This window comes from Pleurodeles waltl, chromosome 4_1, assembly GCF_031143425.1.
Source record: "Pleurodeles waltl isolate 20211129_DDA chromosome 4_1, aPleWal1.hap1.20221129, whole genome shotgun sequence".
Taxonomy (NCBI): domain Eukaryota; kingdom Metazoa; phylum Chordata; class Amphibia; order Caudata; family Salamandridae; genus Pleurodeles; species Pleurodeles waltl.
This window is the reverse complement of record NC_090442.1, coordinates 38,501,709-38,529,154: the sequence shown is the minus strand read 5'-3', so window position 1 is coordinate 38,529,154 and position 27,446 is coordinate 38,501,709. Positions and strand designations below refer to the sequence as shown.

The following is a 27,446-nucleotide window of genomic DNA, read 5'->3' as shown; positions in this document are numbered from 1 at the left end:
AGGAACTCTGAAATTGTCACATTCCAATTTGTACGTCCTTAAAACCACGCTGGTTATTCAAATGGGCAGATTGTTTTGTAAATTCCTTTCTGTCTCGAGTTGTAGCTATATTGATACAGAGGCATAATTGTTTGAATGATATATATTGGTTTGGTTGAAGTATGTTAGTAGAGGTGGTGATAGGCTTTCTGTGTCTGTCTGAGAGCAAGGACCGGTTAACGTCTTTTTCCAAGAGCAGTTTGTTGTGAAAGGTATCAGGCAAAGGAGTATGTATTGTCATGTGGTTCTCTAATTGCTTCTGTCCACTTGCCAAAAGTTCCAAGGCCCTATTATAACATAAAAACGGTAACTTTGAAGTGGTGGGTGGTGGAGGTTTAAGATGGTCAGTTTAATTAAAGACAGAAAAGTGAAACGAATGACTACGGAAATACTCTATGTGGCCATGAACTGAGATGAAAGGATGATTTTGGAACTCTGTCTTGCAGATTACTCTCAATGCCGCAATGGATAGGGCACTACTCCCACAGACCGGGGTGTGTAAGTTTAAGTCTATCTGAGGTGCACACCCTGAACTAATACTTTTTTGCTGTAACCTAATCATATTGTTTACTCTTCCTCGTAGCAGCTTACCAGGGTGATAGTATATTGCAACAGAACCATTCGACTTCTTCACTGAAAAGAGTCATGCTGGTTACCCAAATGTGTAGCGTGTCATTTTATACAGCTTTCTTTATTGAAATTAAACTTGGACTCACTTGAAATATTCTCTTTCAAAATGAATGTTTTGAGCTGCTGTGAATTTTATTTCTAGAGGTGGTGACAGGCTTTCAGGTACGTGCTTAGGTCAAGGCCTTGTACATGTCACTTGTATAAGCTAATTCAGGGAGCAAATTAGCAAGTCAAGAGATGGGAAGTCTGAACTACTGTCAAAGCAGTTTCATTCTCTTTTCAAATAATCCAAAAATACCATTGCAGCATAAAACAGAATATTCAATAAAAGAAGAAAGGAGGATTAACGGCAAAAAAGCACATCATAAGATATGAAACTTTGGAAATTATCTAGATATTGTTTGAAAAAACTCCTTTGATGGAAAGAAGATGAAGAACGGTATGGGATCCTGTCCTGCGTACCTCTAATTGATATGTTCCACATCCATTCATACCATCTAACCCTAAACACCCAAACATACTGCAGTAAGTGACCATGTGGCCAAATGGATAAGGCATCTGACTTCGGATCAGAAGATTGAGGTTTCGAGTCCCTTCATGGTTGAGTCTTTTTCTCACAGCACCCAACTTATCTTTACATACAAACTGGAGGCACACTCTTACAATACTCCTTTCACTCTCATTCATTAAGAAAGCCCAATGCAAACTGCACAATCAGTCACATTATGCCTTCAGCATTGCTACTTTTCTGTCTTTCTGCCATACCAAAGTACCTCTTCATAAAGGCTACGGATATGCAATACGAATGCAACAATATGACATGGCACAATCATTCTGAACAGAACTGAGGGTAGATTCAGTGCAGGGAGTGTGTGTGCGTGCAGAAAGCAGAAACTATGCATTCGTAGAAGCTCTATGATTTTCTCCAGGAATAATGCAAAGTGTCCCTCAGAAAAAGTATAGTACTAGAGAAGAATCATAAAGGATTGACACAATTGCTGCCTTTGCTGTTGCCCCAGTTGTGTAATTTGTCAAGGACTGGTCTCTTGCAGATTGAGGCACCTAGTTGCAATTGTGTGGTAAAAATTACCCTTACAACAATTTTTTCTATAAACTTGAGATCTTTCTGAGATACTATCTCACAGACTTCTTATGAATGAGGAACTCTGAAATTGTCACATTCCAATTTGTACGTCCTTAAAACCATGCTGGTTATTCAAATGGGCAGATTGTTTTGTAAATTCCTTTCTGTCTCGAGTTGTAGCTATATTGATACAGAGGCATAATTGTTTGAATGATATATATTGGTTTGGTTGAAGTATGTTAGTAGAGGTGGTGATAGGCTTTCTGTGTCTGTCTGAGAGCAAGGACCGGTTAACGTCTTTTTCCAAAAGCCGTTTGTTGTGAAAGGTATCAGGCAAAGGAGTATGTATTGTCATGTGGTTCTCTGATTGCTTCTGTCCACTTGCCAAAAGTTCCAAGGCCCTATTATAACATAAAAACGGTAACTTTGAAGTGGTGGGTGGTGGAGGTTTAAGATGGTCAGTTTAATTAAAGACAGAAAAGTGAAACGAATGACTACGGAAATACTCTATGTGGCCATGAACTGAGATGAAAGGATGATTTTGGAACTCTGTCTTGCAGATTACCCTCAATGCCGCAATGGATAGGGCACTACTCTCACAGACCAGGGTGTGTAAGTTTAAGTCTATCTGAGGTGCACACCCTGAACTAATACTTTTTTGCTGTAACGTAATCATATTGTTTACTCTTCCTCGTAGCAGCTTACCAGGGTGATAGTATATTGCAACAGAACCATTCCACTTCTTCACTGAAAAGAGTCATGCTGGTTACCCAAATGTGCAGCGTGTCATTTTATACAGCTTTCTTTATTGAAATTAAACTTGGACTCACTCGAAATATTCTCTTTCAAAATGATTGTTTTGAGCTGCTGTGAATTTTATTTCTAGAGGTGGTGACAGGCTTTCAGGTACGTGCTTAGGTCAAGGCCCTGTTCATGTCACTTGTATAAGCTAATTCAGGGAGCAAATTAGCAAGTCAAGAAATGGGAATTCTGAACTACTGTCAAAGCAGTTTCATTATCTTTTCAAATAATCCAAAAATACCATTGCAGCATAAAACAGAGTATTCAATAAAAGAAGAAAGGAGGTTTAATGGCAAAAAAGCACATCATAAGATATGAAACTTTGGAAATTATCAAGATATTGTTTGAAAAAACTCCTTTGATGGAAAGAAGATGAAGAACGGTATGGGATCCTGTCCTGTGCACCTCTAATTGATATGTTCCACATCCATTCATACCATCTAACCCTAAACACCCAAACATACTGCAGTAAGTGACCATGTGGCCTAATGGATAAGGCATCTGACTTCGGATCAGAAGATTGAGGGTTCGAGTCCCTTCATGGTTGAGTCTTTTTCTCACAGCACCCAACTTATCTTTACATACAAACTGGAGGCACACTCTTACAATACTCCTTTCACTCTCATTCATTAAGAAAGCCCAATGCAAACTGCACAATCAGTCACATTATGCCTTCAGCATTGCTACTTTTCTGTCTTTCTGCCATACCAAAGTACCTCTTCATAAACGCTACGGATATGCAATACGTATGCAACAATATGACATGGCACAATCATTCTGAACAGAACTGAGGGTAGATTCAGTGCAGGGAGTGTGTGTGCGTGCAGAAAGCAGAAACTATGCATTCGTAGAAGCTCTATGATTTTCTCCAGGAATAATGCAAATTGTCCCTCAGAAAAAGTATAGTACTAGAGAAGAATCATAAAGGATTGACACAATTGCTGCCTTTGCTGTTGCCCCAGTTGTGTAATTTGTCAAGGACTGGTCTCTTGCAGATTGAGGCACCTAGTTGCAATTGTGTGGTAAAAATTACCCTTACAACAATTTTTTCTATAAACTTGAGATCTTTCTGAGATACTATCTCACAGACTTCTTATGAATGAGGAACTCTGAAATTGTCACATTCCAATTTGTACGTCCTTAAAACCATGCTGGTTATTCAAATGGGCAGATTGTTATGTAAATTCCTTTCTGTCTCGAGTTGTAGCTATATTGATACAGAGGCATAATTGTTTGAATGATATATATTGGTTTGGTTGAAGTATGTTAGTAGAGGTGGTGATAGGCTTTCTGTGTCTGTCTGAGAGCAAGGACCGGTTAACGTCTTTTTCCAAGAGCTGTTTGTTGTGAAAGGTATCAGGCAAAGGAGTATGTATTGTCATGTGGTTCTCTGATTGCTTCTGTCCACTTGCCAAAGGTTCCAAGGCCCTATTATAACATAAAAACGGTAACTTTGAAGTGGTGGGTGGTGGAGGTTTTAGATGGTCAGTTTAATTAAAGACAGAAAAGTGAAACGAATGACTACGGAAATACTCTATGTGGCCATGAACTGAGATGAAAGGATGATTTTGGAACTCTGTCTTGCAGATTACCCTCTATGCCGCAATGGATAAGGCACTACTCTCACAGACCAGGGTGTGTAAGTTTAAGTCTATCTGAGGTGCACACCCTGAACTAATACTTTTTTGCTGAAACCTAATCATATTGTTTACTCTTCCTCGTAGCAGCTTACCAGGGTGATAGTATATTGCAAAAGAACCATTCCACTTCTTCACTGAAAAGAGTCATGCTGGTTACCCAAATGTGCAGCGTGTCATTTTATACAGCTTTCTTTACTGAAATTAAACTTGGACTCACTTGAAATATTCTCTTTCAAAATGATCGTTTTGAGCTGCTGTGAATTTTATTTCTAGAGGTGGTGAAAGGCTTTCAGGTACGTGCTTAGGTCAAGGCCCTGTTCATGTCACTTGTATAAGCTAATTCAGGGAGCAAATTAGCAAGTCAAGAAATGGGAAGTCTGAACTACTGTCAAAGCAGTTTCATTCTCTTTTCAAATAATCCAAAAATACCATTGCAGCATAAAACAGAGTATTCAATAAAAGAAGAAAGGAGGTTTAACTGCAAAAAAGCACATCATAAGATATGAAACTTTGGAAATTATCAAGATATTGTTTGAAAAAACTCCTTTGATGGAAAGAAGATGAAGAACGGTATGGGATCCTGTCCTGCGCACCTGTAATTGATATGTTCCACATCCATTCATACCACCTAACCCTAAACACCCACACATATTGCAGTCAGTGACCATGTGGCCTAATGGATAAGGCATCTGACTTCGGATCAGAAGATTGAGGGTTCGAGTCCCTTCATGGTTGAGTCTTTTTCTCACAGCACCCAACTTATCTTTACATACAAACTGGAGGCACACTCTTACAATACTCCTTTCACTCTCACTCATTAAGAAAGCCCAATCCAAACTGCACAATCAGTCACATTATGCCTTCAGCATTGCTACTTTTCTGTCTTTCTGCCATACCAAAGTACCTCTTCATAAACGCTACGGATATGCAATACGTATGCAACAATATGACATGGCACAATCATTCTGAACAGAACTGAGGGTAGATTCAGTGCAGGGAGTGTGTGTGCGTGCAGAAAGCAGAAACTATGCATTCGTAGAAGCTCTATGATTTTCTCCAGGAATAATGCAAATTGTCCCTCAGAAAAAAGTATAGTACTAGAGAAGAATCATAAAGGATTGACACAATTGCTGCCTTTGCTGTTGCCCCAGTTGTGTAATTTGTCAAGGACTGGTAACTTGCAGATTGAGGCACCTAGTTGCAATTGTGTGGTAAAAATTACCCTTACAACCATTTTTTCTATAAACTTGAGATCTTTCTGAGATACTATCTCACAGACTTCTTATGAATGAGGAACTCTGAAATTGTCACATTCCAATTTGTACGTCCTTAAAACCATGCTGGTTATTCAAATGGGCAGATTGTTTTGTAAATTCCTTTCTGCCTCGAGTTGTAGCTATATTGATACAGAGGCATAATTGTTTGAATGATATATATTGGTTTGGTTGAAGTATGTTAGTAGAGGTGGTGATAGGCTTTCTGTGTCTGACTGAGAGCAAGGACCGGTTAACGTCTTTTTCCAAGAGCCGTTTGTTGTGAAAGGTATCAGGCAAAGGAGTATGTATTGTCATGTGGTTCTCTGATTGCTTCTGTCCACTTGCCAAAAGTTCCAAGGCCCTATTAAAACATAAAAACGGTAACTTTGAAGTGGTGGGTGGTGGAGGTTTAAGATGGTCAGTTTAATTAAAGACAAAAAAGTGAAACGAATGACTACGGAAATACTCTATGTGGCCATGAACTGAGATGAAAGGATGATTTTTGAACTCTGTCTTGCAGATTACCCTCAATGTCGCAATGGATAGGGCACTACTCTCACAGACCGGGGTGTGTAAGTTTAAGTCTATCTGAGGTGCACACCCTGAACTAATACTTTTTTGCTGAAACCTAATCATATTGTTTACTCTTCCTCGTAGCAGCTTACCAGGGTGATAGTATATTGCAAAAGAACCATTCCACTTCTTCACTGAAAAGAGTCATGCTGGTTACCCAAATGTGCTGCGTGTCATTTTATACAGCTTTCTTTATTGAAATTAAACTTGGACTGACTTGAAATATTCTCTTTCAAAATGATCGTTTTGAGCTGCTGTGAATTTTATTTCTAGAGGTGGTGACAGGCTTTCAGGTACGTGCTTAGGTCAAGGCCCTGTTCATGTCACTTATATAAGCTAATTCAGGGAGCAAATTAGCAAGTCAAGAAATGGGAAGTCTGAACTACTGTCAAAGCAGTTTCATTCTCTTTTCAAATAATCCAAAAATACCATTGCAGCATAAAACAGAGTATTCAATAAAAGAAGAAAGGAGGTTTAACGGCAAAAAAGCACATCATAAGATATGAAACTTTGGAAATTATCAAGATATTGTTTGAAAAAACTCCTTTGATGGAAAGAAGATGACGAACGGTATGGGATACTGTCCTGCGCACCTGTAATTGATATGTTCCACATCCATTCATACCACCTAACCCTAAACACCCAAACATATTGCAGTCAGTGACCATGTGGCCTAATGGATAAGGCATTTGACTTCGGATCAGAAGATTGAGGGTTCGAGTCCCTTCATGGTTGAGTCTTTTTCTCACAGCACCCAACTTATCTTTACATACAAACTGGAGGCACACTCTTACAATACTCCTTTCACTCTCACTCATTAAGAAAGCCCAATCCAAACTGCACAATCAGTCACATTATGCCTTCAGCATTGCTACTTTTCTGTCTTTCTGCCATACCAAAGTACCTCTTCATAAACGCTATGGATATGCAATATGTATGCAACAATATGACATGGCACAATCATTCTGAACAGAACTGAGGGTAGATTCAGTGCAGGGAGTGTGTGTGCGTGCAGAAAGCAGAAACTATGCATTCGTAGAAGCTCTATGATTTTCTCCAGGAATAATGCAAATTGTCCCTCAGAAAAAGTATAGTACTAGAGAAGAATCATAAAGGATTGACACAATTGCTGCCTTTGCTGTTGCCCCAGTTGTGTAATTTGTCAAGGACTGGTCTCTTGCAGATTGAGGCACCTAGTTGCAATTGTGTGGTAAAAATTACCCTTACAACCATTTTTTCTATAAACTTGAGATCTTTCTGAGATACTATCTCACAGACTTCTTATGAATGAGGAACTCTGAAATTGTAACATTCCAATTTGTACGTCCTTAAAACCATGCTGGTTATTCAAATGGGCAGATTGTTTTGTAAATTCCTTTCTGTCTCGAGTTGTAGCTATATTGATACAGAGGCATAATTGTTTGAATGATATATATTGGTTTGGTTGAAGTATGTTAGTAGAGGTGGTGATAGGCTTTCTGTGTCTGTCTGAGAGCAAGGACCGGTTAACATCTTTTTCCAAGAGCCATTTGTTGTGAAAGGTATCAGGCAAAGGAGTATGTATTGTCATGTGGTTCTCTGATTGCTTCTGTCCACTTGCCAAAAGTTCCAAGGCCCTATTATAACATAAAAACGGTAACTTTGAAGTGGTGGGTGGTGGAGGTTTAAGATGGTCAGTTTAATTAAAGACAGAAAAGTGAAACGAATGACTACGGAAATACTCTATGTGGCCATGAACTGAGATGAAAGGATGATTTTGGAACTCTGTCTTGCAGATTACCCTCAATGCCGCAATGGATAGGGCACTACTCTCACAGACCAGGGTGTGTAAGTTTAAGTCTATCTGAGGTGCACACCCTGAACTAATACTTTTTTGCTGTAACGTAATCATATTGTTTACTCTTCCTTGTAGCAGCTTACCAGGGTGATAGTATATTGCAACAGAACCATTCCACTTCTTCACTGAAAAGAGTCATGCTGGTTACCCAAATGTGCAGCGTGTCATTTTATACAGCTTTCTTTATTGAAATTAAACTTGGACTCACTTGAAATATTCTCTTTCAAAATGATTGTTTTGAGCTGCTGTGAATTTTATTTCTAGAGGTGGTGACAGGCTTTCAGGTACGTGCTTAGGTCAAGGCCCTGTTCATGTCACTTGTATAAGCTAATTCAGGGAGCAAATTAGCAAGTCAAGAAATGGGAAGTCTGAACTACTGTCAAAGCAGTTTCATTCTCTTTTCAAATAATCCAAAAATACCATTGCAGCATAAAACAGAGTATTCAATAAAAGAAGAAAGGAGGTTTAATGGCAAAAAAGCACATCATAAGATATGAAACTTTGGAAATTATCAAGATATTGTTTGAAAAAACTCCTTTGATGGAAAGAAGATGAAGAACGGTATGGGATCCTGTCCTGCGCACCTGTAATTGATATGTTCCACATCCATTCATACCACCTAACCCTAAACACCCAAACATATTGCAGTTAGTGACCATGTGGCCTAATGGATAAGGCATCTGACTTCGGATCAGAAGATTGAGGGTTCGAGTTCCTTCATGGTTGAGTCTTTCTCTCACAGCACCCAACTTATCTTTACATACAAACTGGAGGCACACTCTTACAATACTCCTTTCACTCTCACTCATTAAGAAAGCCCAATCCAAACTGCACAATCAGTCACATTATGCCTTCAGCATTGCTACTTTTCTGTCTTTCTGCCATACCAAAGTACCTCTTCATAAACGCTACGGATATGCAATACGTATGCAACAATATGACATGGCACAATCATTCTGAACAGAACTGTGGGAAGATTCAGTGCAGGGAGTGTGTGTGCGTGCAGAAAGCAGAAACTATGTATTCGTAGAAGCTCTATGATTTTCTCCAGGAATAATGCAAATTGTCCCTCAGAAAAAGTATAGTACTAGAGAAGAATCATAAAGGATTGACATAATTGCTGCCTTTGCTGTTGCCCCAGTTGTGTAATTTGTCAAGGACTGGTCTCTTGCAGATTGAGGCACCTAGTTGCAATTGTGTGGTAAAAATTACCCTTACAAACATTTTTTCTATAAACTTGAGATCTTTCTGAGATACTATCTCACAGACTTCTTATGAATGAGGAACTCTGAAATTGTCACATTCCAATTTGTACGTCCTTAAAACCATGCTGGTTATTCAAATGGGCAGATTGTTTTGTAAATTCCTTTCTGTCTCGAGTTGGATCTATATTTATACAGAGGCATAATTGTTTGAATGATATATATTGGTTTGGTTGAAGTATGTTAGTAGAGGTGGTGATAGGCTTTCTGTGTCTGTCTGAGAGCAAGGACCGGCTAACGTCTTTTTCCAAGAGCAGTTTGTTGTGAAAGGTATCAGGCAAAGGAGTATGTATTGTCATGTGGTTCTCTGACTGCTTCTGTCCACTTGCCAAATGTTCCAAGGCCCTATGATAGCACAAAAACGGTAAGATTGAAGTTGTGGGTGCCGGAGATTTAAAATGGTCAGTTTAATTAAAGACAGAAAAGTGAAACGAATGACTACGGAAATACTCTATGTGGCCATGAACTGAGATGAAAGGATGATTTTGGAACTCTGTCTTGCAGATTACCCTCAATGCCGCAATGGATAGGGCACTACTCTCACAGACCAGGGTGTGTAAGTTTAAGTCTATCTGAGGTGCTGATAGAGCGTTCCGTACTAATAATTTACCTGTACTTGGACGCTCTTTAGGCCGATGAATCTTTTGGCTAAGTGGGACTCTCTTCACCCGAGATCAGTCAATTTAATCAAATCAATAATCAATAACGAACATAAGCAATACCCTGATCAACATAACACTTAACAATTAATCCAGAATACATTTCGGCGAACCCTGACCTTTCAGTCAGGAATAACCACACCAGTTTATTCAAAGTTAGTGAATTTATTTCCCTATATTAACAAAGCTAGCACAATATAGATGTGTCTTAACACCAAATGATAAACGTAAATGAACATTAATAGCTGTCCATAACGACGAAACAGGTGCAATCTATGCAGCATTTGAATAACAAGGCATTCGATAATAGCAATGCAAATCACTAATACTTTAATCTGTAATGAGCTAATTGCATACATTTAGTCAGCATAACAAGGTCTCAAATTGCATTGTGCAACAAAAGGAATCCTCATCTAACCTCAAATTAGCATCGGCATGTGGGACTTCATGCAAAAACAATTTAGCAACATTAATTTTGAAAACTCCTAACTAGGGCTCTTATCAAAAATCAGCAGATGGTTACCTAAAAGAAACACAATGCAATTGTACAATTTCCTTTCATATTTACCAATTACAATCAGCATGCAAGGAAGTCTTCGTCTCACAGGTACCGTTTCTCGATCAGCATGGGACGGGGCAAAGGGGCAGGGGTGGACGGGGCAATTTGCCTCACGGCGGCAAGATAAACTACTACTTCATGTAAGGGATCAAAGTTAAAGTCTCTAGGGCAAGAATCATTTAAGTCTCTTTCTCTCGATTAGAGAAAGCATCAAAGTCTCTTTCAAAATGGCGTCGCAGCAAGGTGGGCCATAATAGCTGCAATGTCCTGCAAAATGGCGGGTATCGGGCTGGTAATGGCTGCCTTCTTCTCGTGCACCTGTTTTAAATAGACAACAGTTCAAATCCAGTAGGGTCTTCCATTGGAGGGTTCATAGGTTAGCTTCAAATTGTCCAATCAAAAACGACAGTTCTCAAGCTTTTACTTAAGCATACATTATCCTTGGAGACGGGTACGCAAGTTGCAACATTTTATACCAATTAACTCATTTTCAGAGCTTCCATTGTCCGCACCTGCAGATCGACCTTGGAGCAAAGAGAAAAATTCCAAGCTGGCACGAAACCTTAAGATAAGCATGTGAACGATCTCAGTGGAAAAGTACAACTTCAAGCAGAAATACACGTTTATTAGCACATTGGAAAAATACGAGCATCTAAATCGTGAGACCAGGCAACTAGGCCGAAGCCTCCACTAAAGTAATGCTAAGCTAAAACATTTCGAACAAGCAAATCATAGCACACGTTTACGATTATGTCTGATTGGTGCACTTCTAATACATCACGTTATATAAAGCACGCTTATAAATGTTGGCAAACTACTCTAAGGGCACATTTTGTCCCCGTACAATCTTTATTAGTTCGGTTAAAGTCACACATGATTATTTCTACACTACGTTTATGCGCTAATAAATGTAAAACCTTCATTTCAGCTTCATCAGTGCACACCCTGAACTAATACTTTTTTGCTGTAACGTAATCATATTGTTTACTCTTCCTCGTAGCAGCTTACCAGGGTGATAGTATATTGCAACAGAACCATTCCACTTCTTCACTGAAAAGAGTCATGCTGGTTACCCAAATGTGCAGCGTGTCATTTTATACAGCTTTCTTTATTGAAATTAAACTTGGACTCACTTGAAATATTCTCTTTCAAAATGATTGTTTTGAGCTGCTGTGAATTTTATTTCTAGAGGTGGTGACAGGCTTTCAGGTACGTGCTTAGGTCAAGGCCCTGTTCATGTCACTTGTATAAGCTAATTCAGGGAGCAAATTAGCAAGTCAAGAAATGGGAATTCTGAACTACTGTCAAAGCAGTTTCATTATCTTTTCAAATAATCCAAAAATACCATTGCAGCATAAAACAGAGTATTCAATAAAAGAAGAAAGGAGGTTTAATGGCAAAAAAGCACATCATAAGATATGAAACTTTGGAAATTATCATGATATTGTTTGAAAAAACTCCTTTGATGGAAAGAAGATGAAGAACGGTATGGGATCCTGTCCTGCGCACCTCTAATTGATATGTTCCACATCCATTCATACCATCTAACCCTAAACACCCAAACATACTGCAGTAAGTGACCATGTGGCCTAATGGATAAGGCATCTGACTTCGGATCAGAAGATTGAGGGTTCGAGTCCCTTCATGGTTGAGTCTTTTTCTCACAGCACCCAACTTATCTTTACATACAAACTGGAGGCACACTCTTACAATACTCCTTTCACTCTCATTCATTGAGAAAGCCCAATGCAAACTGCACAATCAGTCACATTATGCCTTCAGCATTGCTACTTTTCTGTCTTTCTGCCATACCAAAGTACCTCTTCATAAACGCTACGGATATGCAATACGTATGCAACAATATGACATGGCACAATCATTCTGAACAGAACTGAGGGTAGATTCAGTGCAGGGAGTGTGTGTGCGTGCAGAAAGCAGAAACTATGCATTCGTAGAAGCTCTATGATTTTCTCCAGGAATAATGCAAAGTGTCCCTCAGAAAAAGTATAGTACTAGAGAAGAATCATAAAGGATTGACACAATTGCTGCCTTTGCTGTTGCCCCAGTTGTGTAATTTGTCAAGGACTGGTCTCTTGCAGATTGAGGCACCTAGTTGCAATTGTGTGGTAAAAATTACCCTTATAACAATTTTTTCTATAAACTTGAGATCTTTCTGAGATACTATCTCACAGACTTCTTATGAATGAGGAACTCTGAAATTGTCACATTCCAATTTGTACGTCCTTAAAACCATGCTGGTTATTCAAATGGGCAGATTGTTTTGTAAATTCCTTTCTGTCTCGAGTTGTAGCTATATTGATACAGAGGCATAATTGTTTGAATGATATATATTGGTTTGGTTGAAGTATGTTAGTAGAGGTGGTGATAGGCTTTCTGTGTCTGTCTGAGAGCAAGGACCGGTTAACGTCTATTTCCAAGAGCCGTTTGTTGTGAAAGGTATCAGGCAAAGGAGTATGTATTGTCATGTGGTTCTCTGATTGCTTCTGTCCACTTGCCAAAAGTTCCAAGGCCCTATTATAACACAAAAACGGTAACTTTGAAGTGGTGGGTGGTGGAGGTTTAAGATGGTCAGTTTAATTAAAGACAAAAAAGTGAAACGAATGACTACGGAAATACCCTATGTGGCCATGAACTGAGATGAAAGGATGATTTTTGAACTCTGTCTTGCAGATTACCCTCAATGTCGCAATGGATAGGGCACTACTCCCACAGACCGGGGTGTGTAAGTTTAAGTCTATCTGAGGTGCACACCCTGAACTAATACTTTTTTGCTGAAACCTAATCATATTGTTTACTCTTCCTCGTAGCAGCTTACCAGGGTGATAGTATATTGCAAAAGAACCATTCCACTTCTTCACTGAAAAGAGTCATGCTGGTTACCCAAATGTGCAGCGTGTCATTTTATACAGCTTTCTTTATTGAAATTAAACTTGGACTCACTTGAAATATTCTCTTTCAAAATGATCGTTTTGAGCTGCTGTGAATTTTATTTCTAGAGGTGGTGACAGGCTTTCAGGTACGTGCTTAGGTCAAGGCCCTGTTCATGTCACTTGTATAAGCTAATTGAGGGAGCAAATTAGCAAGTCAAGAAATGGGAAGTCTGAACTACTGTCAAAGCAGTTTCATTCTCTTTTCAAATAATCCAAAAATACCATTGCAGCATAAAACAGAGAATTCAATAAAAGAAGAAAGGAGGTTTAACGGCAAAAAAGCACATCATAAGATATGAAACTTTGGAAATTATCAAGATATTGTTTGAAAAAACTCCTTTGATGGAAAGAAGATGAAGAACGGTATGGGATCCTGTCCTGCGCACCTGTAATTGATATGTTAAACATCCATTCATTCCACCTAACCCTAAACACCCAAGCATATTGCACTCAGTGTACATGTGGCCTACTGGATAAGGCATCTGACTTCAGATCAGAAGATTGAGGGTTTGAGTCCCTTCATGGTTGAGTCTTTTTCTCACAGCACCCAACTTATCTTTACATACAAACTGGAGGCACACTCTTACAATACTCCTTTCACTCTCACTCATTAGGAAAGCCCAATGCAAACTGCACAATCAGTCACATTATGCCTTCAGCATTGCTACTTTTCTGTCTTTCTGCCATACCAAAGTACCTCCTCATAAACGCTACGGATATGCAAAACGTATGCAACAATATGACATGGCACAATCATTCTGAACAGAACTGTGGGTAGATTCAGTGCAGGGAGTGTGTGTGCGTGCAGAAAGCAGAAACTATGCATGCATAGAAGCTCTAGGATTTTCTCCAGGAATAATGCAAATTGTCCCTCAGAAAAAGTATAGTACTAGAGAAGAATCATAAAGGATTGACACAATTGCTGCCTTTGCTGTTGCCCCAGTTGTGTAATCTGTCAAGGACTGGTCTCTTGCAGATTGAGGCACCTAGTTGCAATTGTGTGGTAAAAATTACCCTTACAACCATTTTTTCTATAAACTTGAGATCTTTCTGAGATACTATCTCACAGACTTCTTATGAATGAGGAACTCTGAAATTGTCACATTCCAATTTGTACGTCCTTAAAACCATGCTGGTTATTCAAATGGGAAGATTGTTTTGTAAATTCCTTTCTGTCCTGAGTTGTAGCTATATTGATACAGAGGCATAATTGTTTGAATGATATATATTGGTTTGGTTGAAGTATGTTAGTAGAGGTGGTGATAGGCTTTCTGTGTCTGTCTGAGAGCAAGGACCGGTTAACGTCTTTTTCCAAGAGCAGTTTGTTGTGAAAGGTATCAGGCAAAGGAGTATGCATTGTGATGTGGTTCTCTGACTGCTTCTGTCCACTTGCCAAAAGTTCCAAGGCCCTATGATAGCACAAAAACGGTAAGATTGAAGTGGTGGGTGCCGGAGGTTTAAAATGGTCAGTTTAATTAAAGACAGAAAAGTGAAACGAATGATTGCAGAAATACTGTATGTGGCCATGAACTGAGATGAAAGGATGATTTTGGAACTCTGTCTTGCAGATTACCCTCAATGCCGCAATGTATAGGGCACTACTCTCACAGACCAGGGTGTGTAAGTTTAAGTCTATCTGAGGTGCACACCCTGAACTAATACTTTTTTGCTGAAACCTAATCATATTGTTTACTCTTCCTCGTAGCAGCTTACCAGGGTGATAGTATATTGCAAAAGAACCATTCCACTTCTTCACTGAAAAGAGTCATGCTGGTTACCCAAATGTGCAGCGTGTCATTTTATGCAGCTTTCTTTATTGAAATTAAACTTGGACTCACTTGAAATATTCTCTTTCAAAATGATCGTTTTGAGCTGCTGTGAATTTTATTTCTAGAGGTGGTGACAGGCTTTCAGGTACGTGCTTAGGTCAAGGCCCTGTTCATGTCACTTGTATAAGCTAATTCAGGGAGCAAATTAGCAAGTCAAGAAATGGGAAGTCTGAACTACTGTCAAAGCAGTTTCATTCTCTTTTCAAATAATCCAAAAATACCATTGTAGCATAAAACAGAGTGTTCAATAAAAGAAGAAAGGAGGTTTAACGGCAAAAAAGCACATCATAAGATATGAAACTTTGGAAATTATCAAGATATTGTTTGAAAAAACTCCTTTCATGGAAAGAAGATGAAGAACGGTATGGGATCCTGTCCTGCACACCTGTAATTGATATGTTCCACATCCATTCATACCACCTAACCCTAAACACCCAAACATATTGCAGTCAGTGACCATGTGTCCTAATGGATAAGGCGTCTGACTTCGGATCAGAAGATTGAGGGTTCGAGTCCTTTCATGGTTGAGTCTTTTTCTCACAGCACCCAACTTATCTTTACATACAAACTGGAGGCACACTCTTACAATACTCCTTTCACTCTCACTCAATAAGAAAGCCCAATGCAAACTGCACAATCAGTCACATTATGCCTTCAGCATTGCTACTTTTCTGTCTTTCTGCCATACCAAAGTACCTCTTCATAAACGCTACAGATATGCAATACGTATGCAACAATATGACATGGCACAATCATTCTGAACAGAACTGTGGGAAGATTCAGTGCAGGGAGTGTGTGTGCGTGCAGAAAGCAGAAACTATGCATTCGTAGAAGCTCTATGATTTTCTCCAGGAATAATGCAAATTGTCCCTCAGAAAAAGTATAGTACTAGAGAAGAATCATAAAGGATTGACACAATTGCTGCCTTTGCTGTTGCCCCAGTTGTGTAATTTGTCAAGGACTGGTCTCTTGCAGATTGAGGCACCTAGTTGCAATTGTGTGGTAAAAATTACCCTTACAACCATTTTTTCTATAAACTTGAGATCTTTCTGAGATACTATCTCACAGACTTCTTATGAATGAGGAACTCTGAAATTGTCACATTCCAATTTGTACGTCCTTAAAACCATGCTGGTTATTCAAATGGGCAGATTGTTTTGTAAATTCCTTTCTGTCTCGAGTTGGAGCTATATTTATACAGAGGCATAATTGTTTGAATGATATATATTGGTTTGGTTGAAGTATGTTAGTAGAGGTGGTGATAGGCTTTCAGTGTCTGTCTGAGAGCAAGGACCGGCTAACGTCTTTTTCCAAGAGCAGTTTGTTGTGAAAGGTATCAGGCAAAGGAGTATGTATTGTCATGTGGTTCTCTGACTGCTTCTGTCCACTTGCCAAATGTTCCAAGGCCCTATGATAGCACAAAAACGGTAAGATTGAAGTGGTGGGTGCCGGAGATTTAAAATGGTCAGTTTAATTAAAGACAGAAAAGTGAAACGAATGACTACGGAAATACTCTATGTGGCCATGAACTGAGATGAAAGGATGATTTTGGAACTCTGTCTTGCAGATTACCCTCAATGCCGCAATGTATAGGGCACTACTCTCACAGACCAGGGTGTGTAAGTTTAAGTCTATCTGAGGTGCACACCCTGAACTAATACTTTTTTGCTGAAACCTAATCATATTGTTTACTCTTCCTCGTAGCAGCTTACCAGGGTGATAGTATATTGCAAAAGAACCATTCCACTTCTTCACTGAAAAGAGTCATGCTGGTTACCCAAATGTGCAGCGTGTCATTTTATGCAGCTTTCTTTATTGAAATTAAACTTGGACTCACTTGAAATATTCTCTTTCAAAATGATCGTTTTGAGCTGCTGTGAATTTTATTTCTAGAGGTGGTGACAGGCTTTCAGGTACGTGCTTAGGTCAAGGCCCTGTTCATGTCACTTGTATAAGCTAATTCAGGGAGCAAATTAGCAAGTCAAGAAATGGGAAGTCTGAACTACTGTCAAAGCAGTTTCATTCTCTTTTCAAATAATCCAAAAATACCATTGTAGCATAAAACAGAGTGTTCAATAAAAGAAGAAAGGAGGTTTAACGGCAAAAAAGCACATCATAAGATATGAAACTTTGGAAATTATCAAGATATTGTTTGAAAAAACTCCTTTCATGGAAAGAAGATGAAGAACGGTATGGGATCCTGTCCTGCACACCTGTAATTGATATGTTCCACATCCATTCATACCACCTAACCCTAAACACCCAAACATATTGCAGTCAGTGACCATGTGTCCTAATGGATAAGGCGTCTGACTTCGGATCAGAAGATTGAGGGTTCGAGTCCTTTCATGGTTGAGTCTTTTTCTCACAGCACCCAACTTATCTTTACATACAAACTGGAGGCACACTCTTACAATACTCCTTTCACTCTCACTCAATAAGAAAGCCCAATGCAAACTGCACAATCAGTCACATTATGCCTTCAGCATTGCTACTTTTCTGTCTTTCTGCCATACCAAAGTACCTCTTCATAAACGCTACAGATATGCAATACGTATGCAACAATATGACATGGCACAATCATTCTGAACAGAACTGTGGGAAGATTCAGTGCAGGGAGTGTGTGTGCGTGCAGAAAGCAGAAACTATGCATTCGTAGAAGCTCTATGATTTTCTCCAGGAATAATGCAAATTGTCCCTCAGAAAAAGTATAGTACTAGAGAAGAATCATAAAGGATTGACACAATTGCTGCCTTTGCTGTTGCCCCAGTTGTGTAATTTGTCAAGGACTGGTCTCTTGCAGATTGAGGCACCTAGTTGCAATTGTGTGGTAAAAATTACCCTTACAACCATTTTTTCTATAAACTTGAGATCTTTCTGAGATACTATCTCACAGACTTCTTATGAATGAGGAACTCTGAAATTGTCACATTCCAATTTGTACGTCCTTAAAACCATGCTGGTTATTCAAATGGGCAGATTGTTTTGTAAATTCCTTTCTGTCTCGAGTTGGAGCTATATTTATACAGAGGCATAATTGTTTGAATGATATATATTGGTTTGGTTGAAGTATGTTAGTAGAGGTGGTGATAGGCTTTCAGTGTCTGTCTGAGAGCAAGGACCGGCTAACGTCTTTTTCCAAGAGCAGTTTGTTGTGAAAGGTATCAGGCAAAGGAGTATGTATTGTCATGTGGTTCTCTGACTGCTTCTGTCCACTTGCCAAATGTTCCAAGGCCCTATGATAGCACAAAAACGGTAAGATTGAAGTGGTGGGTGCCGGAGATTTAAAATGGTCAGTTTAATTAAAGACAGAAAAGTGAAACGAATGACTACGGAAATACTCTATGTGGCCATGAACTGAGATGAAAGGATGATTTTGGAACTCTGTCTTGCAGATTACCCTCAATGCCGCAATGGATAGGGCACTACTCTCACAGACCAGGGTGTGTAAGTTTAAGTCTATCTGAGGTGCTGATAGAGCGTTCCGTACTAATAATTTACCTGTACTTGGACGCTCTTTAGGCCGATGAATCTTTTGGCTAAGTGGGACTCTCTTCACCCGAGATCAGTCAATTTAATCAAATCAATAATCAATAACGAACATAAGCAATACCCTGATCAACATAACACTTAACAATGAATCCAGAATACATTTCGGCGAACCCTGACCTTTCAGTCAGGAATAACCACACCAGTTTATTCAAAGTTAGTGAATTTATTTCCCTATATTAACAAAGCTAGCACAATATAGATGTGTCTTAACACCAAATGATAAACGTAAATGAACATTAATAGCTGTCCATAACGACGAAACAGGTGCAATCTATGCAGCATTTGAATAACAAGGCATTCGATAATAGCAATGCAAATCACTAATACTATAATCTGTAATGAGCTAATTGCATACATTTAGTCAGCATAACAAGGTCTCAAATTGCATTGTGCAACAAAAGGAATCCTCATCTAACCTCAAATTAGCATCGGCATGTGGGACTTCATGCAAAAACAATTTAGCAACATTAATTTTGAAAACTCCTAACTAGGGCTCTTATCAAAAATCAGCAGTTGGTTACCTAAAAGAAACACAATGCAATTGTACAATTTCCTTTCATATTTACCAATTACAATCAGCATGCAAGGAAGTCTTCGTCTCACAGGTACCGTTTCTCGATCAGCATGGGACGGGGCAAAGGGGCAGGGGTGGACGGGGCAATTTGCCTCACGGCGGCAAGATAAACTACTACTTCATGTAAGGGATCAAAGTTAAAGTCTCTAGGGCAAGAATCATTTAAGTCTCTTTCTCTCGATTAGAGAAAGCATCAAAGTCTCTTTCAAAATGGCGTCGCAGCAAGGTGGGCCATAATAGCTGCAATGTCCTGCAAAATGGCGGGTATCGGGCTGGTAATGGCTGCCTTCTTCTCGTGCACCTGTTTTAAATAGACAACAGTTCAAATCCAGTAGGGTCTTCCATTGGAGGGTTCATAGGTTAGCTTCAAATTGTCCAATCAAAAACGACAGTTCTCAAGCTTTTACTTAAGCATACATTATCCTTGGAGACGGGTACGCAAGTTGCAACATTTTATACCAATTAACTCATTTTCAGAGCTTCCATTGTCCGCACCTGCAGATCGACCTTGGAGCAAAGAGAAAAATGCCAAGCTGGCACCAAACCTTAAGATAAGCATGTGAACGATCTCAGTGGAAAAGTACAGCTTCAAGCAGAAAAAAAAGTTTATTAGCACATTGGAAAAATACGAGCATCTAAATCGTGAGACCAGGCAACTAGGCCGAAGCCTCCACTAAAGTAATGCTAAGCTAAAACATTTCGAACAAGCAAATCATAGCACACGTTTACGATTATGTCGGATTAGTGCACTTCTAATACATCACGTTATATAAAGCACGCTTATAAATGTTGGCAAACTACTCTAAGGGCACATTTTGTCCCCGTACAATCTTTATTAGTTCGGTTAAAGTCACACATGATTATTTCTACACTACGTTTATGCGCTAATAAATGTAAAACCTTCATTTCAGCTTCATCAGTGCACACCCTGAACTAATACTTTTTTGCTGTAACGTAATCATATTGTTTACTCTTCCTCGTAGCAGCTTACCAGGGTGATAGTATATTGCAACAGAACCATTCCACTTCTTCACTGAAAAGAGTCATGCTGGTTACCCAAATGTGCAGCGTGTCATTTTATACAGCTTTCTTTATTGAAATTAAACTTGGACTCACTTGAAATATTCTCTTTCAAAATGATTGTTTTGAGCTGCTGTGAATTTTATTTCTAGAGGTGCTGACAGGCTTTCAGGTACGTGCTTAGGTCAAGGCCCTGTTCATGTCACTTGTATAAGCTAATTCAGGGAGCAAATGAGCAAGTCAAGAAATGGGAATTCTGAACTACTGTCAAAGCAGTTTCATTATCTTTTCAAATAATCCAAAAATACCATTGCAGCATAAAACAGAGTATTCAATAAAAGAAGAAAGGAGGTTTAATGGCAAAAAAGCACATCATAAGATATGAAACTTTGGAAATTATCAAGATATTGTTTGAAAAAACTCCTTTGATGGAAAGAAGATGAAGAACGGTATGGGATCCTGTCCTGCGCACCTGTAATTGATATGTTCCACATCCATTCATACAACCTAACCCTAAACACCCAAACATATTGCAGTCAGTGACCAAGTGGCCTAATGGATAAGGCGTCTGACTTCTGTTCAGAAGATTGAGGGTTCGAGTCCCTTCATGGTTGAGTCTTTTTCTCACAGCACCCAACTTATCTTTACATACAAACTGGAAACACACTCTTACAATACTCCTTTCACTCTCACTCATTAAGAAAGCCCAATGCAAACTGCACAATCAGTCACATAATGCCTTCAGCATTGCTACTATTCTGTCTTTCTGCCATACCAAAGTACCTCTTCGTAAACGCTACGGATATGAAATACGTATGCAACAATATGACATGGCACAATCATTCTGAACAGAACTGTGGGTAGATTCAGTGCAGGGAGTGTGTGTGCGTGCAGAAAGCAGAAACTATGCATGCGTAGAAGCTCTATGATTTTCTCCAGGAATAATGCAAATTGTCCCTCAGAAAAAGTATAGTACTAGAGAAGAATCATAAAGGATTGACACAATTGCTGCCTTTGCTGTGGCCCCAGTTGTGTAATCTGTCAAGGACTGGTCTCTTGTAGATTGAGGCACCTAGTTGCAATTGTGTGGTAAAAATTACCCTTACAACCATTTTTTCTACAAACTTGAGATCTTTCTGAGATACTATCTCACAGACTTCTTATGAATGAGGAACTCTGAAATTGTCACATTCCAATTTGTACGTCCTTAAAACCACGCTGGTTATTCAAATGGGCAGATTGTTTTGTAAATTCCTTTCTGTCTCGAGTTGTAGCTATATTGATACAGAGGCATAATTGTTTGAATGATATATATTGGTTTGGTTGAAGTATGTTAGTAGAGGTGGTGATAGGCTTTCTGTGTCTGTCTGAGAGCAAGGACCGGTTAACGTCTTTTTCCAAGAGCAGTTTGTTGTGAAAGGTATCAGGCAAAGGAGTATGTATTGTCATGTGGTTCTCTAATTGCTTCTGTCCACTTGCCAAAAGTTCCAAGGCCCTATTATAACATAAAAACGGTAACTTTGAAGTGGTGGGTGGTGGAGGTTTAAGATGGTCAGTTTAATTAAAGACAGAAAAGTGAAACGAATGACTACGGAAATACTCTATGTGGCCATGAACTGAGATGAAAGGATGATTTTGGAACTCTGTCTTGCAGATTACTCTCAATGCCGCAATGGATAGGGCACTACTCCCACAGACCGGGGTGTGTAAGTTTAAGTCTATCTGAGGTGCACACCCTGAACTAATACTTTTTTGCTGTAACCTAATCATATTGTTTACTCTTCCTCGTAGCAGCTTACCAGGGTGATAGTATATTGCAACAGAACCATTCGACTTCTTCACTGAAAAGAGTCATGCTGGTTACCCAAATGTGTAGCGTGTCATTTTATACAGCTTTCTTTATTGAAATTAAACTTGGACTCACTTGAAATATTCTCTTTCAAAATGAATGTTTTGAGCTGCTGTGAATTTTATTTCTAGAGGTGGTGACAGGCTTTCAGGTACGTGCTTAGGTCAAGGCCTTGTACATGTCACTTGTATAAGCTAATTCAGGGAGCAAATTAGCAAGTCAAGAGATGGGAAGTCTGAACTACTGTCAAAGCAGTTTCATTCTCTTTTCAAATAATCCAAAAATACCATTGCAGCATAAAACAGAATATTCAATAAAAGAAGAAAGGAGGATTAACGGCAAAAAAGCACATCATAAGATATGAAACTTTGGAAATTATCTAGATATTGTTTGAAAAAACTCCTTTGATGGAAAGAAGATGAAGAACGGTATGGGATCCTGTCCTGCGCTTCTGTAATTGATATGTTCTGCATCCATTCATACCACCTAACCCTAAACACGCAAACATACTGAAGTCAGTGACCATGTGGCCTAATGGATAAGGTGTCTGACTTCGGATCAGAAGATTGACGGTTCGAGTCCCTTCACCGTTGAGTCTTTTTCTCACAGCACCCAACTTATCTTTACATACAAACTGGAAACACACTCTTACAATACTCATTTCACTCTCACTCATTAAGAAAGCCCAATGCAAACTGCACAATCAGTCACGTTATACCTTCAGCATTGCTACTTTTCTCTCTTTCTGCCATACCAAAGTACCTCTTCATAAATGCCACGGATATGCAATACGTATACCACAATATGACATGGCACAATCATTCTGAACAGAACTGTGGGTAGATTCAGTGCAGGGAGTGTGTGCGTGCAGAAAGCAGAAACTATGCATGGGTAGAAGCTCTATGATTTTCTCCAGGAATAATGCAAATTGTACCTCAGAAAAAGTATAGTACTAGAGACGAATCATAAAGGATTGACACAATTGCTGCCTTTGCTGTTGCCCCAGTTGTGTAATCTGTCAAGGACTGGTCTCTTGCAGATTGAGGCACCTAGTTGAAATTGTGTGGTAAAAATCACCCTTAAAACCATTTTTGCTAGAAACTTGAGATCTTTCTGAGATACTATCTCACAGACTTCTTATGAATGAGGAACTCTGATATTGTCACATTCCAATTTGTACGTCCTTAAAACTATGCTGGTTATTCAAATGGGCAGATTGTTTTTTAAATTCCTTTCTGTCTCGAGTTGTAGTTATATTGATACAGAGGCATAATTGTTGAATGATATATATTGGTTTGATTGAAATATGTTCGTAGAGGTGGTGATAGGCTTTCTGTGTCTGTCTGAGAGCAAGGACCGGTTAATGTCTTTTTCCAAGAGCAGTTTGTTGTGAAAGGTATCAGGCAAAGGAGTATTTATTTTCTGATGTGGTTCTCTGACTGCTTCTGTCCACTTGCCAAAAGTTCCAAGGCCCTATGATAGCACAAAAACGGTAAGATTGAAGTGGTGGGTGCCGGAGGTTTAAAATGGTCAGTTTAATTAAAGACAGAAAAGTGAAACGAATGACTGCAGAAATACTGTATGTGGCCATGAACTGAGATGAAAGGATGATTTTGGAACTCTGTCTTGCAGATTACCCTCAATGCCGCAATGGATAGGGCACTACTCTCACAGACCAGGGTGTGTAAGTTTAAGTCTATCTGAGGTGCACACCCTGAACTAATACATTTTTGCTGAAACCTAATTATATTGTTTACTCTTCCTCGTAGCAGCTTGCCAGGGTGATAGTATATTGCAACAGAACCATTCCACTTCTTCACTGAAAAGAGTCATGCTGGTTACCCAAATGTGCAGCGTGTCATTATATACAGCTTTCTTTATTGAAATTAAACTTGGACTCACTTGAAATATTCTCTTTCAAAATGAATGTTTTGAGCTGCTGTGAATTTTATTTTCTAGAGGTGGTGACAGGCTTTCAGGTACGTGCTTAGGTCAAGGCCCTGTTCATGTCACTTGAATAAGCTAATTGAGGGAGCAAATTAGCAAGTCAAGAAATGGGAAGTCTGAACTACTGTCAAAGCAGTTTCATTCTCTTTTCAAATAATCCAAAAATACCATTGCAGCATAAAACAGAGTATTCAATAAAAGAAGAAAGGAGGATTAACGGCAAAAAAGCACAGCATAAGATATGAAACTTTGGAAATTATCTAGATATTGTTTGAAAAAACTCCATTGATGGAAAGAAGATGAAGAACGGTACGGGATCCTGTCCTGCGCACCTGTAATTGATATGTTCCACATCCATTCATACCACCTAACCCTAAACACCCAAACATGTTGCAGTCAGTGACCATGTGGCCTAATGGATAAGGCTTCTGACTTTGGATCAGAAGATTGAGGGTTCGAGTCCCTTCATGGTTGAGTCTTTTTCTCACAGCACCCAACTTATCTTTACATACAAACTGGAGGCACACTCTCACAATACTCCTTTCACTCTCACTCATTAAGAAAGCCCAATGCAAACTGCACAATCAGTCACATTATGCCTTCAGCATTGCTACTTTTCTGTCTTTCTGCCATACCAAAGTACCTCTTCATAAATGCCACGGATATGCAATACGTATGCAACAATATGACATGGCACAATCATTCTGAACAGAACTGTGGGTAGATTCAGTGCAGGGAGTGTGTGTGCGTGCAGAAAGCAGAAACTATGGATGCTCTATGATTTTCTCCAGGAATAATGCAAATTGTCCCTCAGAAAAAGTATAGTACTAGAGAAGAATCATAAAGGATTGACACAATTGCTGCCTTTGCTGTTGCCCCAGTTGTGTAATCTGTCAAGGACTGGTCTCTTGCAGATTGAGGCACCTAGTTGCAATTGTGTGGTAAAGATCACCCTTACAACCATTTTTGCTATAAACTTGAGATCTTTCTGAGATACTATCTCACAGACTTCTTATGAATGAGGAACTCTGAAATTGTCACATTCCAATCTGTACGTCCTTAAAACTCTGCTGGTTATTCAAATGGGCAGATTGTTTTTTAAATTCCTTTCTGTCTCGAGTTGTAGTTATATTGATACAGAGGCATAATTGTTGAATGATATATATTGGTTTGATTGAAATATGTTCGTAGAGGTGGTGATAGGCTTTCTGTGTCTGTCTGAGAGCAAGGACCGGTTAACGTCTTTCTCCAAGAGCAGTTTGTTGTGAAAGGTATCAGGAAAAGGAGTATGTATTGTGATGTGGTTCTCTGACTGCTTCTGTCCACTTGCCAAAGGTTCCAAGGCCCTATGATAGCACAAAAACGGTAAGATTGAAGTGGTGGGTGCCGGAGGTTTAACATGGTCAGTTTAATTAAAGACAGAAAAGTGAAACGAATGACTGCAGAAATACTGTATGTGGCCATGAACTGAGATGAAAGGATGATTTTGGAACTCTGTCTTGCAGATTACCCTCAATGCTGTAATGGATAGGGCACTGCTCTCACAGACCAGGGTGTGTAAGTTTAAGTCTATCTGAGGTGCACACCCTGAACTAATACATTTTTGCTGAATCCTAATCATATTGTTTACTCTTCCTCGTAGCAGCTTACCAGGGTCATAGTATATTGCAACAGAACCATTCCACTTCTTCACTGAAAAGAGTCATGCTGGTTACGCAAATGTGCAGCGTGTCATTTTATACAACTTTCTTTATTGAAATTAAACTTGGACTCACTTGAAATATTCTCTTTCAAAATGAATGTTTTGAGCTGCTGTGAATTTTATTTCTAGAGGTGGTGACAGGCTTTCAGGTACGTGCTTAGGTCAAGGCCCTGTTCATGTCACTTGTATAAGCTAATTCAGGGAGCAAATTAGCAAGTCAAGAAATGGGAAGTCTGAGCTACTGTCAAAGGAGTTTCATTCTCTTTTCAAATAATCAAAAAATACCATTGCAGCATATAACAGAGTATTCAGTAAAAGAAGAAAGGAGGATTAACGGCAAAAAAGCACAGCATAAGATATGAAACTTTGGAAATTATCTAGATATTGTTTGAAAAAACTCCTTTGATGGAAAGAAGATGAAGAACGGTATGGGATCCTGTCCTGCGCACCTGTAATTGATATCTTCCACATCCATTCATACCACCTAACCCTAAACACCCAAACATATTGCAGTCAGTGACCATGTGGCCTAATGGATAAGGCATCTGACTTCGGATCAGAAGATTGATTGAGGGTTCGAGTCCCGTCATGGTTGAGTCTTTTTCTCACAGCACCCAACTTATCTTTACATACAAACTGGAAACACACTCTTACAATACTCCTTTCACTCTCACTTATTAAGAAAGCACAATGCAAACTGCACAATCAGTCACGTTATGCCTTCAGCATTGCTACTTTTCTGTCTTTCTGCCATACCAAAGTACCTCTTCATAAATGCCACGGATATGCAATACGTACACAACAATATGACATGGCACAATCGTTCTGAACAGAACTGTGGGTAGATTCAGTGCAGGGAGTGAGTGCGTGCAGAAAGCAGAAACTATGCATGGGTAGAAGCTCTATGATTTTCTCCAGGAATAATGCAAATTGTCCCTCAGAAAAAGTATAGTACTAGAAAAGAATCATAAAGGATTGACACAATTGCTGCCTTTGCTGTTGCCCCAGTTGTGTAATCTGTCAAGGGCTGGTCTCTTGCAGATTGAGGCACCTAGTTGCAATTGTGTGGTAAAGATCACCCTTACAACCATTTTTGCTATAAACTTGAGATCTTTCTGAGATACTATCTCACAGACTTCTTATGAATGAGGAACTCTGAAATTGTCACATTCCAATTTGTACGTCCTTAAAACTCTGCTGGTTATTCAAATGGGCAGATTGTTTTTTAAATTCCTTTCTGTCTCGAGTTGTAGTTATATTGATACAGAGGCATATTGAATGATATATATTGGTTTGATTGAAATATGTTCGTAGAGGTGGTGATAGGCTTTCTGTGTCTGTCTGAGAGCAAGGACCGGTTAACGTCTTTTTCCAAGAGCAGTTTGTTGTGAAAGGTATCAGGCAAAGGAGTATGTATTGTGATGTGGTTCTCTGACTGCTTCTGTCCACTTGCCAAAAGTTCCAAGGCCCTATGATAGCACAAAAACGGTAAGATTGAAGTGGTGGGTGCCGGAGGTTTAAAATGGTCAGTTTAATTAAAGACAGAAAAGTGAAACGAATGACTGCAGAAATACTGTATGTGGCCATGAATTGAGATGAAAGGATGATTTTGGAACACTGTCTTGCAGATTACCCTCAATGCCGTAATGGATAGGGCACTACTCTCACAGACCAGGGTGTGT

General features: G+C 39.2%; 7 non-coding genes across 7 annotated transcripts; all 7 read left to right on the top strand.

Annotated features, from left to right (window-relative positions):
- Positions 1–3,028: 3,028 nt before the first annotated feature.
- TRNAR-UCG (transfer RNA arginine (anticodon UCG)) lies at positions 3,029–3,101 on the top strand. The gene has a single exon. It is a non-coding gene; the product is annotated as a tRNA-Arg (tRNA).
- Positions 3,102–4,856: 1,755 nt separating this feature from the next.
- TRNAR-UCG (transfer RNA arginine (anticodon UCG)) lies at positions 4,857–4,929 on the top strand. The gene has a single exon. It is a non-coding gene; the product is annotated as a tRNA-Arg (tRNA).
- A 1,756-nt stretch (positions 4,930–6,685) lies between these two features.
- Positions 6,686–6,758, top strand: TRNAR-UCG (transfer RNA arginine (anticodon UCG)). The gene has a single exon. It is a non-coding gene; the product is annotated as a tRNA-Arg (tRNA).
- Positions 6,759–8,513: 1,755 nt separating this feature from the next.
- TRNAR-UCG (transfer RNA arginine (anticodon UCG)) lies at positions 8,514–8,586 on the top strand. Its single transcript has one exon. It is a non-coding gene; the product is annotated as a tRNA-Arg (tRNA).
- A 3,332-nt stretch (positions 8,587–11,918) lies between these two features.
- TRNAR-UCG (transfer RNA arginine (anticodon UCG)) lies at positions 11,919–11,991 on the top strand. Its single transcript has one exon. It is a non-coding gene; the product is annotated as a tRNA-Arg (tRNA).
- A 12,472-nt stretch (positions 11,992–24,463) lies between these two features.
- Positions 24,464–24,536, top strand: TRNAQ-UUG (transfer RNA glutamine (anticodon UUG)). The gene has a single exon. It is a non-coding gene; the product is annotated as a tRNA-Gln (tRNA).
- Positions 24,537–26,282: 1,746 nt separating this feature from the next.
- Positions 26,283–26,359, top strand: TRNAR-UCG (transfer RNA arginine (anticodon UCG)). The gene has a single exon. It is a non-coding gene; the product is annotated as a tRNA-Arg (tRNA).
- The last annotated feature ends 1,087 nt before the right edge of the window (positions 26,360–27,446 follow it).